Source organism: Solanum dulcamara, chromosome 10, assembly GCF_947179165.1.
Source record: "Solanum dulcamara chromosome 10, daSolDulc1.2, whole genome shotgun sequence".
In the NCBI taxonomy this organism is placed as follows: Eukaryota; Viridiplantae; Streptophyta; class Magnoliopsida; order Solanales; family Solanaceae; genus Solanum; species Solanum dulcamara.
The window spans coordinates 36,545,054-36,566,942 of record NC_077246.1 but is presented as its reverse complement, the minus strand read 5'-3'; positions in this window follow the sequence as shown (position 1 = coordinate 36,566,942).

The window sequence follows — 21,889 nt, the reverse complement described above, 5'->3', positions numbered from 1 at the left end:
CCCAAGCCTCCACATCACACTCTTTTGAAATATGAGTTTTTGGAGATTGGGTAGCATTAAGTAATTTTAATTTATTTCCCTTTAATATTACCGTGTCGGAGCGTGACACCCGATCCAAATATATCGTGTCGGAACGTGACACCCGATCCAAATATACCGTGTCGGAATGTGATACCCCGATCCAAATATACCGTGTCGGAACGTGACACCCGATCCAAATATAATTAATTTATCATTCCTTATGATTATATTCCACTTTATTAACAATATTTCATCAAGCCTTCTTTATTCAAGGCACCATTTTTGATAGGGCAAGTTCAAGATTATGGATTTCATGGCCTCGGGATTTTAGACCAATCACAATAACATATCAACCATCCAGACCACAACAATTAAATGCGTAGTAAACTTCACACATATTACTCGATGAATATCAATCACTATTAAGAGTCTATCTATGATGTAGAATAAAACCATAACCTACCTCAACCGAAGAACCGAAGTAAAGTAAGCTAATCCACCAATGTCCTTCCTTTCTTCAATGCCTTAGACCGTTTCCAATCTATCAAATATATAATATTTATAAATAAACTAGTCTTTATACACCAATATTATTTATATGTTTAACCTAGACCCAACAACTCACTTGAATTTATAATTAATTTCCTCAATCCCAAGCTTAGGATTAAGCCTCAATTTCTTCCAATAACATAAATCTAATTATAATCATATACTACAATATACCTATTATTTAATTACCTATCTCAATATATCAAAACGTGAATTATAGTGTGATAGTTAAAAGAACAAAATTAAAAAGAAAAACTACTATTACGAACTAGTGCTCAATACGGATGCGAAATGCAGAATGTAAAGCACGAAAATAGTATCTTACTTGCTGGCAATTGAAGACAGGAGCACTATTATTAAATTCCTACATCATAATTTCCCTAACCATTAGGCCATCATTTTTTTTTTTAATTTTATTTTTAACTTTCTCCAATGCAAAATATAGGTGCTATGACCTCTACTGCTATCCAACCTCAACCTTAGCATTTTACTAATATTATACTAATTGTTGACAACAATTTTAATACAACTCAAAGTACTACAACAGAGAAGAAAGCAACTTACCCGATGAGGTTTTTCGCCGCCACCCTTTCGTTCACCCCAAACAGTTTTCTTCTCCTTTTTCTTTTCTTTTCTAAAATTCTTATGTATTAAAAGTGTCAAATATCCTTAACCTAATTTAATAATATGAGATAAATGGTATAGGGTATAAAATAAGTTATCACTTTAGCCCATTAACTAAATTAATTATTTAAACTTACCCCTCAACTAATTAACCGTAGTTACCGAATAGTCCAAAATATCCAATTAAAAATTTACGGAGTGAGTCTTTTATGAAATAAAAATTCTTAATACTCAAAACGACCTGATGGGTCGTTATAATTAATATGGTATCTTGTTTGGGTATCTGAAAAATTTCCAAAGCAATATTGACATAGACTTTCTCCAATCTTATTTTTATTAGAATCATAATCTAACTTTTTAGTACACCGCTCCAACAATGTTCTGAAGCGTCTGTTTCTAAAATTAAATCATCACTATCTTTTGGTAATTGTAATTTTGATAAATTTTTACAAATAATTTTAATATCTTTTACTTTTTTCATTAAGACTTCATTAAATTCAAAGCTCTTATACTTTTTTAATAATTTTTTAAATGACTTTCTTAGTTCAGCCAAATTCTGAATATAGAGCCCGTTTGGATTGGTTTTAAGTTGGTCAAAACCAACTTAAAGCCCCTTTTCAGCTTTTGGACGTGTTTGCCTAATGCTAACTTTAAGCCAGAAAGTTCTTAAAGTCAGTCAAAAATGAAAAGTTAGGATTCCTAACTTTTTTTTCTAAGTGCTTAAAGTCATTTTCTTTGACCATGGAAATTACTTTTATATCCCTTATATTTTAACTAAATTCCCAAACTACCCTTTTTATTCTTTTAACCCTAAAATTCACATAATTTTCCTCATTTAAGCACTTTTATCCAAACACTCAACTACTTATTTATAAAAATAACTTTCAGCACTTTAAAGTTCTAAAAGCACTTCATACATAAAAGTTACTTTTTTTAAGCCCATCCAAACGGGCTCATAATCCGAAGCATAGTTAAGTATTCCTAAAAAGCTAAAATTCTTATGTATTAAAAGTGTCAAATATCCTTAACCTAATTTAATAATATGAGATAAATGGTATAGGGTATAAAATAAGTTATCACTTTAGCCCATTAACTAAATTAATTATTTAAACTTACCCCTCAACTAATTAACCGTAGTTACCGAATAGTCCAAAATATCCAATTAAAAATTTACGGAGTGAGTCTTTTATGAAATAAAAATTCTTAATACTCAAAACGACCTGATGGGTCGTTATAATTAATATGGTATCTTGTTTGGGTATCTGAAAAATTTCCAAAGCAATATTGACATAGACTTTCTCCAATCTAATTTTTATTAGAATCATAATCTAACTTTTTAGTACACCGCTCCAACAATGTTCTGAAGTGTCTGTTTCTAAAATTAAATCATCACTATCTTTTGGTAATTGTAATTTTGATAAATTTTTACAAATAATTTTAATATCTTTTACTTTTTTCATTAAGACTTCATTAAATTCAAACTCTTATACTTTTTTAATAATTTTTGAAATGACTTTCTTAGTTCAGCCAAATTCTGAATATAAAGCCCGTTTGAATTGGCTTTAAGTTGGTCAAAACCAACTTAAAGCCCCTTTTCAGCTTTTGGACGTGTTTGCCTAATGCTAACTTTAAGCCAGAAAGTTCTTAAAGTCAGTCAAAAATGAAAAGTTAGGATTCCTAACTTTTTTTTCTAAGTGCTTAAAGTCATTTTCTTTGACCATGGAAATTACTTTTACATCCCTTATATTTTAACTAAATTCCCAAACTACCCTTTTTATTCTTTTAACCCTAAAATTCACATAATTTTCCTCATTTAAGCACTTTTATCCAAACACTCAACTGCTTATTTATAAAAATAACTTTCAGCACTTTAAAGTTCTAAAAGCACTTCATACATAAAAGTTACTTTTTTTAAGCCCATCCAAACGGGCTCATAATCCGAAGCATAGTTAAGTATTCCTAAAAAGCTTTGTACTTGCTTTTTATTGACTAATTTATCTGGGAAAACAGATATCTTTTCGACGATATGACTTTGTAATTTTATACCATTTCCGTCAATTATCATTCCTAAAAATTCTATCTCATTTTTTAATAAGCTTGCTTTCTTTTTAGAAATTGATAATCCATTTTCTAAGCATAAGTTAGTAAACTTATTTAAGTGTATAAGGTGTTATTCAAGGCTATCAGAAAAAATTAAAATATCATCAACGTAGACAAATATAGAGTCATAATCTTTAAAGATAGTATCTATTTTTTTTAGAAATATCCGTGGGCATTTTTTTAATCCAAATGACATAACTAACTATTCATATTGCTCTTGCGGGGTGGAAAATACGGTATACTGAATACTATATTTATTCATTTTTATTTGCCAAAATCCGCTTTTACAATCAAACTTAGAAAATATTTTTTTGTTAATAGTTCTATTAATTAGGCTTTCTTTATATGGTAGGAACTATCCATCAAATATAGTATTATCATTTAATTTTTTATAATTAATAACCATCCTTGGTTTATTTCATACTATCTCTGCATGATTTCTAACCATAAAGGCTGGTGAACTATGAGGGGAGTTACTAGGTCTTATTAATCTAAGACTTAATAATTTCTTAATCTGTCTTTAGAATTCTTCTTGGTCATCGGGGTTGTATCTCATTGGTTTTACTCTAATAACTTTATCTTTATCTTTCATTTTTAACTTGGCTTCTATCTTATATTTATCCCAAAATTCTAAAGGATTTTCTGAAAAACATTATTCTAGCTTTTGTTTAATCATGTCTAAACTTTCTTCTAATTTATTAAAAGTTATTTGATATTCTAACAAGTTGTTAGATTGTTGATTTATTGTTTGAGGGGTGTCCCAATAATAATAATAATAATAATAATAATAATAATAATAATAATAATAACAACAACAACAACAACAATAATAATAACATCAATAATAATAATAACAATAATAATAATAATAATAATAACAATAATAATAATAATAATACTAATAGTAATACGAATAATAATAATAATAATAATAATAATAATAATAATAAAACATTAATAAAACAACAATAATAATAACAACAACAATAATAATAACAACAACAACAACAACAACAACAACAACAACAACAACAATAGTAATAATAATAATAATAATAGTAATAGTAATAATAATACTAATAATAATAATAATAATAATAGTAATAGTAATAATAATAATAATAATAATAATAATAATAATAATAATAATAGTAATAGCAATAGTAATAATAGTAATAATAATAGTAATAGTAATAGTAATGATAGTAATAGTAATAGTAATAGTAATAATAATAATAGTAATAGTAATAGTAATGGTAGTAATAGTAATAGTAATAATAATAGTAGTAATAGTAATAGTAATAGTACTAATAGTAATAGTAATAGTAATAGTAAACAGCAGGGTCCTCGACATGCCCGTGTCGCGGATATAGTCCCTTCTTGCTCATATTTCCCAGGTATGTTTTCGTGAACTTTAAAAGAAATTATGACAAGTCAAGTGCGCTCCAGGTCCGCCAGTAAGGGCAATGGGTATAAGGTATAAAAGGGTGGTGCGTGCACACAACGTCACCCCAACAATAGTGAAATCCTTAAGATACAAAGACGGTAAACTTAAGGAATAAATGGGGCAATATACATTCATCCCAAGAAACAAAGGATATAGGTTGGGATAAAACTACTCCTGCAAGAGAACCTTGGACAATTATCGTCGGAATACAAGTATTACCTAATTGGAATTGGAACGACTAAAATTGCTAATTAACTTTTGATAAAGATAAGTGGAGTGTGGCCTTGGATGAGTTGTTTCATGGGTCACATTACACAAGTACAGATTAATAGATGAGATGTCGCACTATGTATGGAAAGGTTCTTGTCGCTTCATGACTTAGTCAAGGTTTCGTACGTACAGAATCAAGTTATAAAGGATGAAGAAAGAGATGGACATGATACGGTACCAGGCGGATTGGGAAAAGAGATTAGATAAGTTTTGAGATTGGACAAAGGTATAAGTACCCCCCTTAAGGGGGGAAGCGAGTGAGAAGAATGCAAGGGCAAGATGGAAACAATAGATACTATAATATAGCGGACATGAATGTTTAAACTTCAAGAAAATCCCGTGCTGAAGCAAGTTAGGAGGGCTGAAAGCCAACAATAATGGGTAGAAGTCAGAATGGTATTTAAGGTGATGTCAAAAAGTTTTTGGCAAAACCCTGCGTAACATAACGTTAGAAGATGGGTGTGTATAAAAAAAGAAAGGGTACGACCAGAGAAGGGTATCGAATAGCTCAAGAGATCGTGTGAAGGATAATGATACCATGCGGGGTCAAAAGCCAAGCTTTGGCTATAGCGTTGGTCGCAACTGATGCTACAATAGATAAATAACAAAGGAAAAGGGACAACAAGCCTCCTATGATTAGAAGTGAGAAGAGCAAGGAGTGAATAAAAGGAAAAAAAGAAGTATGATAAGATGGGACAAATGAGTTTCAATGTGAATGAGATAGGTGAAGCAAAATGAACCCGGAGACGAAAAGACTACGTCTACCTCATAAAAGTTGTATCGGTAGAGTTATGCAACCTATGAATATGTATGATTTACGTATAGGGCCAAGTGAGTAAGTATGTGGTAAAAGGAATAAAGGTTCAATAAGGACAATATAGTTATAATATTTTGGATACGTTACAGAGAGGTAGAGAAGACATATCCATACTTGTTTCCTATATCCAAAGGTAGTCTAAACTCCTAAAAGGATTGGAAGACAACAGTTATAGAGAACTCCCAAAAATCCTTGTAAAACTCTATAAGACGGGTTAACATTCGAGGACGAATGTTCTAAAGGGGGAAAGAATGTTACACCCCGTACTTTTGTACCTTGGAACGAGTTCTTAAGCTTCTTGAAAGGATCATAAGCTTTTTAAGTTTCTTAAGGTTTCCTAAAGTTTCTTAAAGCTTCTAAAAGCTTCTTAAGACTTCTTAAGAACTCTTAAGCATCTTAAGAGTTACCATGTGAGCCGAATAGACTATAACTCTATCAAATAACTCTAATGAAAAGAGAATGTGATACCCCATGGCAGGGAAGATTGGAAATAAAGTTATAGGAATTCGGAAGGAATTGGAGGCCAAGTAGTGAGTCATAGGACCCGACTTACTTGTGTAAGCTATTACTTTAGATGTGTTACATACGTAAGCTACCAACTTGGAAATTTTACATACTTAAGCTACTTGAGTACGTACCAAGCTTATGTAGCAAGAATTACATAGGTTCGTAAAGTAAGACAAGAGTACGAACCCACGAGGGGGAAAAAAGAGTGCCATATGGCAGCATGAGAGAGTGCCATGTGGCAGTAGCTGGAGAAAGGGTGGTGGACCCCCACATGCCACGTGGCAGCCCGTGATTGGACGAAGGGATGTTTTAGCCCAATGAGGGCTTGATACGTGTCATCACTTAGGGCTTGATATGTGTCACCACTTAGGGGATGATATGTGTCCCCTCCTAAAGAAGCCTATATATATATATATATATATGTTATGACTCATTCTTATCTACAAGAAAGTCATTCTTTCCACAAAGTTCTAGAGAAGAAAAGAAGAGAAGAGAAAAAACTAGAGAGAAGAAAGAGCTACAGTTTTGGGAGGAGAAAAAGGTAAGTTCTCCGATTCTATTTCGTGAATTAAATATATGGGGTATACCACAAAGGTATAAAGGTGTTAGTAATATAAATATATGGTTTGAAGAATCCCCAAAATATTAACAAACAGTCCCGAAGTTTTAGCTGCGTTAAAGGAAATTCTGAGGTGAGTTTCGGCAAGTTTTGGGCACCGATAGATACCCTTAGCCCCACTTAGCGTGTTAACAGAATAAATAAAAGTAAGCATAAAAAATGGGTCGCTAGATAGTGCATGAGAACAGATATAGCATAAAAGGGCAGTTAAGGACATCACGGAAGACAAAGCCCAAAACATATATACATAACCTATATCAAAAGTCTACAAACCTCTACAGAACAATAGCCTAGTCATATGATGGGACAGGTCCCCGTCGTACGCTTAACCAACATCTACAAATGTACAATATAAAAGTTAGTACAAAAATAGGGCTCCGGACAAAGGAGCACTGCCAACCAATAGGGTGGATGTCCTAAGCGAGTAGATAAGCAAACTAAGCGTCTGTACTTGCGGGCATGTAACGCAGCCCCCAGAGAAAGGGGGTCAGTATGGACAATGTACCGAGTAAGTAAAGCATAGACTGTAATAGGTAACGACATTACCAGAGCAGAAGGTGCAAAAATGAGCAAAATATCCAAAATATCAAAATGCTTTTCATAAGCACAGATAATATATGCAGAAAAATATATGCCATATCCGACCCCATTATGGGACTCGGTGAACAAATTGTGGTCGCCGCCCCGTCACTGGCGCCACAGCACATCATAACTCCAGAGTAGAGAATATCTCCGTAACAAATCATATCATATCAGATCATATCAGATCATATGTGTACATGGCACATCATAACTCCACAAAACCCATGTATAGGTCATACATGCCCCCTCACGTCGAGGCACGACGAACAATGCTGAGAAGTACGCATGATAACAAAACTTGACCCAGGATTAGTGAAGGAAGCATTGAGGCTCCATAACTGGAGTAATGAGAAACTAAATGCACTTTAAATCATGTATGAGACTCGATGAAGTTAACAAAATAAGCTATTATTCAAAAATCAAGACAAGAATCGTATCAAGTACCTTTTGAATATCACTATGAGTTATATCAAAAGAGAACTTTTGGAATCATATACATGTATCTAGGCACGATAAAATGTACTTTGGAAAATCAAGAAGTTGGCCATCCTAGCGGTTCTATGAATTCGAACTTCCTTGGAATCATATAAAAGTCATATCCTTATTTCATAAAAACCATGCGAAAAAGGAAGATTAGCTTTATATACTTATGTCAAAACATGCCAAGAGAAAGAGTAAGATTTACATACTTATGCCAAAGACATGCCAAAAGAAGGAACGGTTAGCTTTCCAGTATCCAAGTGGCCCCGTACAAGACTTTGTATGGCAAATAGTGTAGGTTGCCAATTGGTTGGGTTGGTGTTAGTAAAACATGACTAATAAGCCTAGATATGGTTCAATAGGTGGTATAGAAGGTAGAGATTATTTGGGAGAGATTATTAGCAGCACAAAGTCTACAGAAGTCATACGCGAATAATCAACGTCGATCTCTAAGGTTTCAAGTTATAATTAATAACTCTCGAAAGCATCTCCCACAGAGAAAGTGATGAGAGCCAGCAAGAAAGAGGACCTTAGTCTGAGATGCATTGACCTTATCAGATCCTCTGCCGAATAGGCAAGGTTGCCTATGAGCTAGACTTACCAGCGAATCTGGAAGTGGTACATCCAGTCTTCCATATATCAATTCTTTGTAAGTATGTTGGTAATCCAACCTGGGTATATCCCGTAGAGGGTATCCAGGTCACAGAGGAGTTATCCTATGAGAAGCAACCTATCGCCATCCTGGGTTGGTGAAGTAGAAGATTGTGAACTAAGGATGTAGCTTCCGTCAAGGTATTGTGGCAAAATAAAAATAGTGAAGAGATGACCTGGGAAGCGGAGGAGGAAATGAAACACAAGTATCCGTACCTACTTCTTATGCTACACGTAATCCCAACCTTTGGTACTCTGATAGTGATAGCTCGATGAAAGTATATGTTATTGCAATGGAACAGAGAAACTCTCTATTTAGTCTGTATAAGATCTTGAGGAAGGTTTTGGTTCACATTAGAGGACAAATATTCTAAAGGGGGGAAGGATGTTACACCCCATAATTTTGTACCTTGGGACGCGTTCTTAAGTCTCTTGAAAGTCTCTTAAGTTTTTAAAGGTTTTCTAAAGTTTCTTAAAGCTTCTTAAGACTTCTTAAGAACTATTAAGCTTTTTAAGAGTTACCATATGAGCCAGATAATCTATAACGCTATCAAACAACTCTAACAAAAGGAGAATGCGATACCCCATAGTAGAGAAAATTGGAAATAGAGTTAGAAGAATCTGGAAGAAGTTGGAGACCAAACAATGAGTCATAGAACTCGACTTATTTACACAAGTTTCGACGAGTTTGATGAGTTTTAGGCAAGGTAAGTGCTTTCCTTTCAAATTGGAGTTTATGATATTGCTATGAGGTATATTACATGTCTTAAATAAGGTTGTAAGTGGAAAAATTACATAAGGATGCTTGACGTTAGAAACAAACTAAATTGAAGTAGTTATAGCTAAATCGAAGTCGAGTAGTGAGTTATCGTTGTGGTGCTGTGGGTGCAGCTGGTTGGGTTGCGTGTTGCAGGGCTTTTAAGAGTTTTAAAAATGGTGTGGGTGCTTCTGGTTGCAGCCACATGACTTTCTGTGTCACGACCCAATCCCGTAGGCTACAACTAGGGTCCGACCTGAACCCCCTTGTGTGTATCTATCACGTACACTTAAGTTGAACAGTGTGTGATGTGATACTAAACACAAACTCCAATGGGTCAAAAACATTTTTCATAAACCTGTAGCCTCATTCACCTGTATCATAACAGGAAAAGGCACGCAAGCCGACGAGGCTGCCATACCACGAAAACATTTGCAATACGTCGTATGAGCACAACTGAAACAAACTTACAAATAACCCACATACACATGTCTACAGATCTTTAAGAGTAATAACTGCATCATATGGAGGGACAGGGCCCCCACCGTACCCATGAATAAATAAATATGTACATCAAATGACCAGTATCAAAAATTAGGCTCCAGAATAGTAGAGCACTTTCAACATAGCTGAGAGGAAATCCTAAGATGACAAATCTCCAAAATGAACATCTGTACCTACAGGCATGAAATACAGCCCCCCCGAGAAAAGGGGGGTCAGTACGATATATGTACTGAGTATGTAAGGCATAACACAACATAACTGAGACCATAACTAAAATAAGGATGCAGGGGACAAGTATAATAATTAACAAATTACTGTACCTGCACCTTAGGACACGTAATCATATACATCATTATATACTTTGCCTGGCCCTCTAGTGAATTTGGTGTCATAATCATTTCATCATATTCACATGTCATCGTATCATCATGTATTTTACTTCATCATATCATCGTATACGGCATCATATCATCGTATATGGTCTAATCTTATTATGTATGTCATCGTATTACATCAGGTTCATTACGGGGCTCGGGGTCACAAATGTATTACTCTAATCTCATATGCATGCTTACATAAAGTATCTGGCCCTTTAGTGAGGGACTCGGTAAATGGAGTGGTGTACGTATATAGCGTACCATCATAATATACATACCGTACCCGACCCTTTAGGGAGGGACTCGGTGTTCCTTCCTTATTTCGCCACATATACTATCATATTACAACTGGCCCGAGACTCGGTGAATAACTGTATTATCATAACATATATCACACCTCATGTACGTAATCGTCTCCTCGTGCGTGGAACTGTACACCTCTGGCCCAGGACACGGTGAAAAAAGTAGAAAAGCTGCGCCCGACATAATATCTGGCCTATCATAAGACGCAAAGAAAGAAGGGTTACAACATGCACGAGTAGAGTAGTGAGAAACTATATGCAACTAAGTCACCCTCTAAGACTTAATGAAATAGTCAAGTAAACCGTCACCTGAAGACCAGAAAGGTAATTATCCAAAGTGCCCTTTAGATATCATTAGGGATTACATGAATCGGGGCCTCAGGAATCACAAACATGCATCAAGACAATACCACATAGCTCATGCAAACAAAGACCCAACTTATGCAATAAAAAGCAATTATCATCGTAGAGCCTTTAGGAAGAGGAGTTGGTATTTTCACTTACCATTCACTATATAGAAGGCTCGAGAATAATAGTTTGACTACTTTCAGACTCTTAATGTTCAAAAGTGACTACAAGTCACGAGTTATGCTCAGAGCTCATAATTGGAATTACCTCTAAACCCATAACATATATCATTTCACTTAAAATTAAGCCATTCCAAAGGAAAGAAGATATAGGCTTTACATGTACTACTTTTCAACACATAGAAGACTTAAAGGCAATAACTCAACTAGTGTAGGAGTTCTAACATCAAGAAGTGGACAAGACTTATGAATCATACTTGGAGTTTTATGAGTGGAATTATCCCCACATTTCATATCAAATAATTCATAACTTATACCTAAGACATGCCAAAAGAAAAGAAGGATAGCTCTACATACCTGTTATGGGTTAGTCGCATCCAGACTCGCTTCGGTACTCCTTTAACCTATTTAACCAAAAGTAATACTAAGGTTAGTGAATTTAAACTTTCCCGTTCCTAAATACACAATTAAGCACCCTTAGGAATCAATTCCTTACTCGCCTTCCTCACTAGTCTCAGCTAGTCTTTTAGTTAGTTATGGTGTTAATGAAAATCGGGCAACACCTTCCCTATAACGTGCCCTATCCGAATCTCCAATTACATCCCTAATTACTAAATCCAACCAACAAAAACAACCTTCATCTAATATACAAATAAAACATGGCAACATTACACCACATAAGCTCCACACAACTTGCTTAACATTACGATACCAAAATAGGGTTTTTAATTGCTATTTCATAAAAACTTTAACCGTACGAAGTGAGGGATCATGTTAATGAAACCATAAGATACCACACTTATTTTAGAATGAATTTATTCCCTATAACATAAAACCACACACTTGCAACATCCCCCACATGCAGAATGCCTCATTTCGACTATAATTTAACTATAGCGATTCCAATTTAGTTCATTTCGAATGTCGAGCATTTCTAAGACATTCTTACACTTCCATAAACATACAAGGTTTTTAATACACCCTATAACAACACTATAAACTTAAAATTTAAAGGAAAGACCATATCGTCCCCAAAATTGTCCAAAGCTCGCCAAAACCCACCTAGAAAAACCTCTTGATGTGCTGAAATGGAGTGGACTATTTGTTGTCCATTTGGTGCTTCTAAAGACCTTAAATTTAAATTATTAACACCCTAATAACATGTACAAACCCTTAAAAAATATGGGATAAGATAATCAAGCCATAGCTTATCAAACGGCTTCCCAAACTTGCTGAAAATTAACTTCAGAACCTCCTTGATGGGGCTGAAATATTATGGCTGCTTGTTACTCATTTTTTCTACCCCAAATAGGTAAGTTACATTATTAAACACCTCCAATTTATAGAAGAATACCTTAGATAATTAATTTACGGATAGAAATTTGGGATGTACCTCTTTTTTCTCCCTAAGCCGTCATCCTTTTCCTTTACTTTTTAGGTTTATTTTCCTTTGTTTTAGCTGCAGATTTTTGGATAAGAACTGAAGTGTAAGTCCCTATATATATATAAGTGGTCTTAGGAGGTGACATGTGTCATCCCCATAGGGTGACACGTGTCTAGCCCATATTGGGACACAGATCCATGCTATCAAGAAGGGGCTGTCACGTGTCCTTGGTGGGGCCCACCCCCAAGTAGGTGGGTCACTTACTTGACCCTAAGTAGGTGGGTCACCTGCTTTCTTGAGGTGCTTCTACATGTCGCTCCTCCATTAGCTGCCATATATCTTCTTCTCCTCTTTCTCGTGGATTCATAATCTCGTCCTATTTTAAGAGCCCATGTAATCCTTGGTACGCAAGCTTGGTGTGTACTCAACTAGTTTAAGTATGTAAGAATTCTAAATTAGTAGCTTACATAGGTAAATTGAGTCCTATGATTCATTACTTGGCCTCCAACTCCTTTCGACTTCTCTTGACCCTATTTCCAACCTTCCCTACTATGGGGTATCCCGTTCTCCCTTTATTTATATTTGTTTGATAGTATTGTAGCTTATGCGGCTCACATGATAAATTCTAAGAACTTAAGGGGCATTCCGAGCTCAAAAGTATAGGGTGTAATATCCTTCCCCCCTTTAGAACATTCGTCCTCGAATGTTAATTAATCTTATGAGGTCTTACTAGGACTTTGGGAATTGTCTATACTAGTTGTCATCCATAGGTCTCTTATTCACCGACACTAGTGATGTAGGAGTTTAGATTACCTGTAGATGTGGGGAACCCATACAGATATTTCTTCTCCATATTTAGATCATTACCTGCTTTGATGGGAGCCACATCCTTAGTTTACAACCTTCTAATTACCGACCCATGATGGCGATAGGTTGTTCCTCATAGGATAACTCCCTGTTATATGGACCTCCTCTATGGGAAATATTTTGGGAGGGTCATTTATATACTTGCGGAGTATTGACCCGTGAAAAATTGGATGTATTGCTTCCAAATCTGCCGATAGGTCCAACTCATAGGTAGTTATGCTTATCTTACAACTGATTTGATAAGGTCTAATGTATCTTGGGATAAGTTTCCCTTTCTGGCCGCATATCATTACTCCTTTCATTGGTAAGGCTTTTAAGAACTCCCACTCACCTACTTCAAACTCTATGGGTCGACGTCAATTATCTGCATATGACTTTTGTCGACGCTGGGCTATTAATAGTTTTTCCTAAATAAGCTTTACTTTATCGATAATTTAGTAGATCACATCTGGGCCAGTCCATTTCCAAGTCGGAATTTCTATCTCCTGTAATTGGTTATTCGACTTTTGATATCCGATCTTGTTCAAGCTATTTCACAATTTCTCTTATGCCAACTTGTAATACTCTAGGTATATTCCACTGTGCCTTTACTCAAATTTTCTTTCTAATTCTCTTACCCCGCATCATATCGCAATACTTACACGAGTATGTGTAGGTGCTTAGTCAGTTTCGAAGATGCCGTAGCATCGCTATACTAGTCTCTTACCTTCTTCAGTCAAGGTCAGGGCTCCACTATAGATTTTGTCTTTAATACCGATTATATCTTAATAGTTCTGCCTCGAACCATCTTACACTTTTCTTTAACAGATTCTAATTATGGAACTCACATTGTTATTATTGACTTTTTTTTATTGAGTAATCACTTGATCTTACTCTTAGTATGCCAATGTTCGTAATCCGCACAACTATTCTTGTGCAATTTGAATGAAGTGCATTCCATTTTAGTCATAATCTTTCCTGCTCTTGGCTTACTTTGTTCTACATGTGTTATTGTACTAGCACGCACTTACAGTCTCTTTTGTCATACTTGTTTTGCTTCATTCACTTACTCTTAAGTCCTCTCGTATTCCAATATAGGAGATATTTCTTATCCTTTCTCTTTTGCTACTTGTATATCACAATGTCAGTAGCTAGTAACTCTGTTACCAACATCCTAACCTTTAGTCAAGTGTAGCCTGGCTATCCCTTATAATATCTTTAAGTTCTCATTGTGATTCTTTTGTCATAATCATCCCTTTTGTATGCACTCATCCTTTGATGTCATACTATTCAAGGTCCTTACTAATAATTCTCAACACTATCTCCAGTATCATGGTTTCTATCCATTCGTTGTTGGCTTTTAAATCTTGTTAACTCATGCCAGTATGGGATGTCACCTGAAACCACTTCCTCCCTTTAGGGTGTACCCATGTCACTATCTGTTTATGTTCTACCTTACGCCCCTATTTCAAAATTTCAAACGCGTATGATTCTTTCCTAACACATTTAGTATACTACACCATATCTATGCCTTTCTTTATATCATCTATACCTTTGGTTGCCTATGTACGATATCTCAACATAATAATGAGGTGATGTTCTAGTCTAATTGTTGGTATTCGAGTCATGTAGCAATTTATTCAAAGCCACATCCTATTTGTCCCCACCAGTGACTAGCTAGCGGTCATAATCATTTTGACTTCTCCATTCGGAAGTACTCGTACTCCAGTGACCCATGCTCCTAGCTTTTCTATGACACTATCTTCACTCCAATGGGTACCACTTGTTCCTCTTAATAGACTCGCAACGCATCAGCGATTTTGTAGGGCCACCTCCCTCATCCTTGAGGGGTCTTTATATTTTCTACGGCGGAACCACATATCCACAATACTTTTTTATGCCAACAATGCCATACAAGGATAACGTATATATATAGTCCATATTATCTCATATCACAGCCACAATGCTTTACAGGCCTAATAAATACATATGTTCACAGCATCTCATATCCCAACAACACAGGGCTTTCCAGGGGGTCACCCATCCTGGTGCTATTCTCACCCAAGCACGCTTAACTTTAGAGTTCTTATGGGTTTCGGTGCATTAGTGCTGATATGATTGCATTCTGCCCCATAGGGTGCATAGCTACCAACAAATATGATGACCCAATAGCTGATCTGGTAGGCCAGGCTGCACCGCCCAAGTTACCCTTATATTCTTATTACATGGACCACATTCTATCTTTATCCACTTTCTTTACTAGGCTTTACTTATTTTCATAACGATCCTTGTTATATTCACAACATATCCTGTTCATATTCTACCCCATCGTATAATATTTCTCAACTTTTTTCATGATTCTTACTATCCTTCTTAGTTAGTCTTATCCTTAATGTCTCACCAGCTGTCTTATTAATACTTCATATCTGTCACAATTCTATTTCCCTTGTACCCTTGTCTTAATCATATTGTTACTTTTCTTAATTATAGCTCGTCACAGTTTATCCCTGTGTATCAATTCCGTCGGTGCCTTAATATATTGTTTTATTTAGATCTATCAGTCTTTCCTAATTCATTTTCTTAGGGTTACATATTTTTTCCAAATTCGTTCTACCATACAAGTACTGACCTTCTAGTTTCTATTGCCGTCAATTCAGTAATTAACTCATTTCTCAAGGTCAGCCACACTCGTAGTTTAATCAAATCTAATTATTGTTGTGGGCACAACCTTTAAAGACATACTACAACCTTGTATCTCATTCTCTTCTTATTTTTCGGAAAATTTAGATAGAGTTTCCTCTGTATTTCTTACTACATCAACACCTGTATGCAAAAAATGCCAACATTGCATTACAAGGCACGTATGTATATATTCAGATCATATCATATAGCAGCCACACGGGGCGGCCACAATTAACAATATGGAAATGGACTTACCTTGTATGTACACTCGAACTGCACTTGTTACACTTTCCTGTATACTTTTCCTTTCACTTTTTAACTTTATATGTCGATTGCATTTCAACACCTTACCTGACATATGTCTTTCATGCCTTTGCTTACCTGCGTACTTTGTAACTTCTGATATCGTTAGTTACTTGCTTCTATTGATGTGGTCCTCCTGCTAAAATCACAGGTTAGTATGAGGAATTTCACTCCCTATGACTAGACTCTATCGCACGATCTTAGATCTAAAAGAAAGTAACATCCTAAATGTCTTGTAGTCTCCTATCCATAGATGTGGTGTACAACACACCGATAGACAAGACTCTACTAGACACGGTCTGTAGACACTCCAAGGACGAACTACTCTAATACCAGTTCTGTCATGACCCAATCCCGTAGGCCGCAACTGGGGTCCGACTTGGACCCCCTTGTGCGTATCTATCAGCTACACTTAAGTTGAACCGTGTGTGATGTGATACTAAACACAAACTCCAATGGCATCATATATGGCATCATATCATCGTATACGGTATAATCTTATCATGTATGTCATCGTATTACATCCAATTCATTACGGGGCTCGTGGTCACAAATGTATCACTCTAATCTCATATGCATGCTTACATAAAGTATCTGTCCCTTTAGTGAGGGACTCGGTGAATGGAGTGGTGTATGTCTATAGCGTACCATCATAATATACATACCGTACCCGACCCTCTAGGGAGGGACTCAGTGTTCCTTCCTTATTTTGCCACACATACTATCATATTAAAGCCGGCTCGGGACTCGGTGAATAACTATATCATCATAACATATATCATACCTCATGTACGGAATCATCTCCTCGTGCATATAACTATACACCTCCATCCCGGGATGCGGTGAAAGAAGTAGTAAAGCTGTGCTCGACATAATATCCAGCCCATCGTGGGACACAAAAAACGAAGGGTTACAACATGCATGAGTAGAGTAGTGAGAAACTATATGCAACTAAGTCACCCTCTAAGACTCAATAAAACAGTCAAGTAAACCGTCACCTGAAACCAGGAAGGTAATTATCTGAAGTGCCCTTTAGATGTTATTAGGGATTACATGAATCAGGGCCTCAGGAATCACAGACATGCATCAAGACAATACCACATAGCTCATGCAAACAAAGACCCAACTTATGCAATAAGAAGAAATTATCACCATAGAGCCTTTAGAAAGTGGAGCTGGCATTTTCACTTACCATTCACTATATAGAAGGCTCGAGAATAGTAGTTTGACTACTTTCAGACTCTTAATGTTCAGAAGTAACTACAAGTCAAGAGTTATACTCAGAGCTCATAATTGGAATTACCTCTAAACCCATAACATATATCATTTCACTTAAAATTAAGCCATTCCAAAGGAAAGAAGAGATAGGCTTTACATGTACTACTTTTCATCACATAGAAGACTTAAAGGTAACAACTCAGCCATTACAGGAGTTCTAACATCAAGAAGTGGACAAAACTTATGAATCATACTTGAAGTTTTATGAGTGGAATTATCCCCATATTTCATATACAAATTATTCATAACTTATACCTAAGACATGCCAAAAGAAAAGAATGATAGCTCTACATACCTGTTATGGGTTAGTCGCATCCAGACTTGCTTCAGTACTCCTTTAACCTATTTAACACGAAAGTATTACTAAGGTTAGAGAATTTCGACTTTAACATTACTAAATACAAAACTAAGCACACATAGGAATCAATTCCTTACTCGCCTTCCTCAACTAATCTCGACTAGTCTTTTAGTTAGTTATGAAGTTAATGAAAATTGGGCAGCACTTCCACTATAACGTGCCCTATTCGAATATCCAATTATATCACTAATTACTATAGACAACCTAAAACAACAACCATCATCTCATATACAAATAAAACATGGCAACATTACACCACAAAAGCTCCACACAACTTGCTTAACATTACGATACCAAAATAGGGTTTTTAGTTGCTATTTCGTAAAACCTTTAACCTTACGAAGTGGGGGATCATGTGGATGCAACCATTATCTCGAACACCTCTTTTATAATTCCTTTATTCCCTGAAACACACCACCATAAACCTGCAGCATCCCCCACATGCACAACGTCTCATTTCAACTACAATTTAACTATAGCGATTCCAATTTAGTTCATTTCGAATGTCGATAATTTCTATGACATTCTTACACTTAAAGAAGCATAAAAGGTGTGTAATACACCCTATAACAACACCATAAAATTCAAATTGAAAGGAAAGATCTTACCTTTCCCGAAATTGGCCAAAACCCGCCTCAAAAAACCTCTTGATGTGCTGAAATAGAGTGGACTGTTTGTTGTCCGTTTGGTGCTGATCCAAACATTAAATTTACATTATTAAAACCATAATAACATTTCCAAACCCTTAACAAAATGTGGGATAATAGAATCAAGCCATATCTTATCAAACGGCTTCCCAAACTTGCTGAAAATTAACTTTGGAACCTCCTTGCTGCGGCTGGAATATTGTGGCTGCTTGTTTCTCATTTTGCTTCCCCAAATAGGTAAGTTACATTATTAAACACATCCAATTTATAGAAGAATACCTTATATAATTAATTTACGAAGCAAAATTGGGATGTACCACTTTTTTCTCCCTAAGCCGTAACCCTTTTCCTTTAGTTTTTAGGGTTCCTTTTCCTTTGCTTTTGCTGCAGATTTTTGGATAGAAACTGAAGTATAAGTCCCTATATATATATAAGTGGTCTTAGGAGGTGACATGTGTCATCCCCATAGGGTGACACGTGTCCAGCCCCTATTGGGACACAGATCCATGCCATCAAGGAGGGGCTACCATATGTCCTTGGTGGGGTCCACCCCCATATAGGTGGGTTACCTACTTGACCCTAAGTAGGTGGTTCACCTTATTTCTTGAGGTGCTTCCACATGTCGCTCCTTCATTGGCTGCCATGTGTCGTCTTCTCCTCTTCCTTGTGGGTTCGTAATCTCATCCTATTTTAAGAGCCCATGTAATCCTTGGTATGCAATCTTGGTGTGTACTCAACTAGTTTAAGTATGTAAGACTTATAAATTAGTAGCTTACATAGGTAAATTGAGTCCTACGACTCATTACTCGGCCTCCAACTCCTTTCGACTTCTCTTGACCCTATTTCCAACTTTTCCTACTATGGGGTATCCTGTTCTCCCTTTCTTAGATTTGTTTGATAGCGCTGTAGCTTATGCAGATCACATGATAACTTCTAAGAATTTAAGGGACATTCCGAGCTCAAAAGTGTAGGGTGTAACACCCCATTTAGTATGGTTAAAGATTTTGCGAAAAAAAGATTAAAAAACTCTATTTTCGTATCATAGTTTGGAGCTAGTTGTTTGGAGCTTGTATTGTGTGAGGTTGAAGTGATTTACTTGTAAATCTGCTGCTGGTTGTTGTTGGTGGTATGGTTGTTGATATTGTGGCCGAGTTGAAATCTCAGGAATGTTGAAGTTATAGGGGAGATGCTTCTCGATTTTCGATAGATTCAGAACTAGTAACAAACTAGTCGAGGGTAATGGATAAGGAAATAACTCCTATGAGTACTTGGGAGTAGAGTTGGAAATTGGAAAGTGAAAGGTCATTAACCTTAGTTTTACTTTCATGTTAAATATGTTCAAGAGACGACAACGCGAACGTGTAAGAGTAATCTGTAAGAGGTGTGTGAAGCTATCCTTCTTTTCTTTTGGCATATCTTAGCCTTAAGTGATTGATATACGAAATATGGGGATAATTCCATTTATAGAACTCCAAGTATGACTCATAATTTTTATTCACTTCTTGATTGTAGAATTCCTATACTAGTTGAGTTATTGCCTCTCAAGGCTTCTATATGATGGAGAGTAGTAAGTATGTGAAGTTATCTCCTTTCTCTTGGCATGTTTTGGAATAAGTACATAAAGCTACCCTTCTTTCCTCTTGATATGTATTTGACATAAGTGTGGTGCTAGGATGGTAAGGCAATGCAATATGAAGGTTATGATACCGAGCCCATGATGGGCAGGGTACGATATATTTAAATGATGACTCTTTGAGGAAAAGAAGAGACTAGGTAAAGCTTATTCTTTCTCTTCTTTTGGCATGTACTAATTGTAAGTAAAATGTGATACGAGCTCTGGGGTAACTCCACTCTTATGTCCTAAATGTAATTCGTATTCGTATTCACTTCTGAATGTTAAACTCTTATAGTAGGTTGAACAACTTTCCTTAAACTCCATAGGTTGAGAAGTACTAGATACATAAGCACCTAGTCCTAAGGACGATGTAACGATGGGTATCTGTGATTCTATAAACTGTTAGTATTACTTTAGTACATGTCTAGGGTCCTCAAGATCCTAAGTTGTATAGGCCTTAATGGCATTTAGAAGGCACTCGAGATGGATACACTACTATTCTGGTCCTCAGACGATAGCTTAATCTTCTTACATTGTCGAGTCTCTAATAATGATTTAGATTGTATATGGTTAGTCACTACCTTACTTGTGTATACTATAATACATCTTTCACCGAGTCCCATAAAGGGCTGAGTACGGTATATGATGATTATGACATCGAGTCCCATAAAAGGCTGGGTATGGTATATGATGATATAATGACACTGAGTCCTATAAAGGGCCGGGTACAGTATATAATATATGGATCGGGCCAAACATTCCTCGACATTACTATATAATATACGGATCGAGATGAACGTACCTCGATATTATTATATAATATATGGATCGGGCCAAACGTTCCTCAGCATTACTATATAATATATGGATCAGGCCGAACGTTCCTCGGCATTACTATATAATATACGGATTGGGCAAAACGTTCCTTGGTATTACTGTATGATATGTGGATTGGACCAAACATTCCTGGGCATTACTATATAATATACGGATCAGGCCAAACGTTACTCGGTATTACTATATGATATGTGGATCGGACCGAACGTTCCTCGGCATTACTATATGATATGTGGATCAGACCGAATATTCCTCGATATTACTATATGATATGTGGATCGGACTGAACGTTCCTTGGCATTACTATATGGTATGTGGATCGGGTCGTACATTACTCGATATTATTATATGAGATAGAACTAATAGTATACAGATGCTTATGATAACAGAGTGATGTAGTCGTTACACCAAGTCCCCAAACAGGATGGGTACAATACGTGATGATAGTATGTATGACCTTATCTTATAAGATACAGGTACAGTAAATGATTAGATGTCACACTTGCCCCTGCATCCCTACGCCAACTATAATTTCCTTATGATGTCTATGCTTTACATACTCAGTACATATGTTGTACTGACCCTCCTTTTCTCGGAAGGGGGGCTGCATTTATGCCCATAGGTACAGATGCACATTTTGGGGATCTGTCAGCATAGGAGTTCCACTCAGCAGTTCAGAAGCGCTCCATAGTGGCGGAGCCTAGTTTTGGTATCAACCCTCGTTGTATATATTTATTTATTCACGGGTATGGCAGGGGCCCTGTCCTGCCTTATGTTATTGTTCTTACTCTTAGAGGTCTATGGA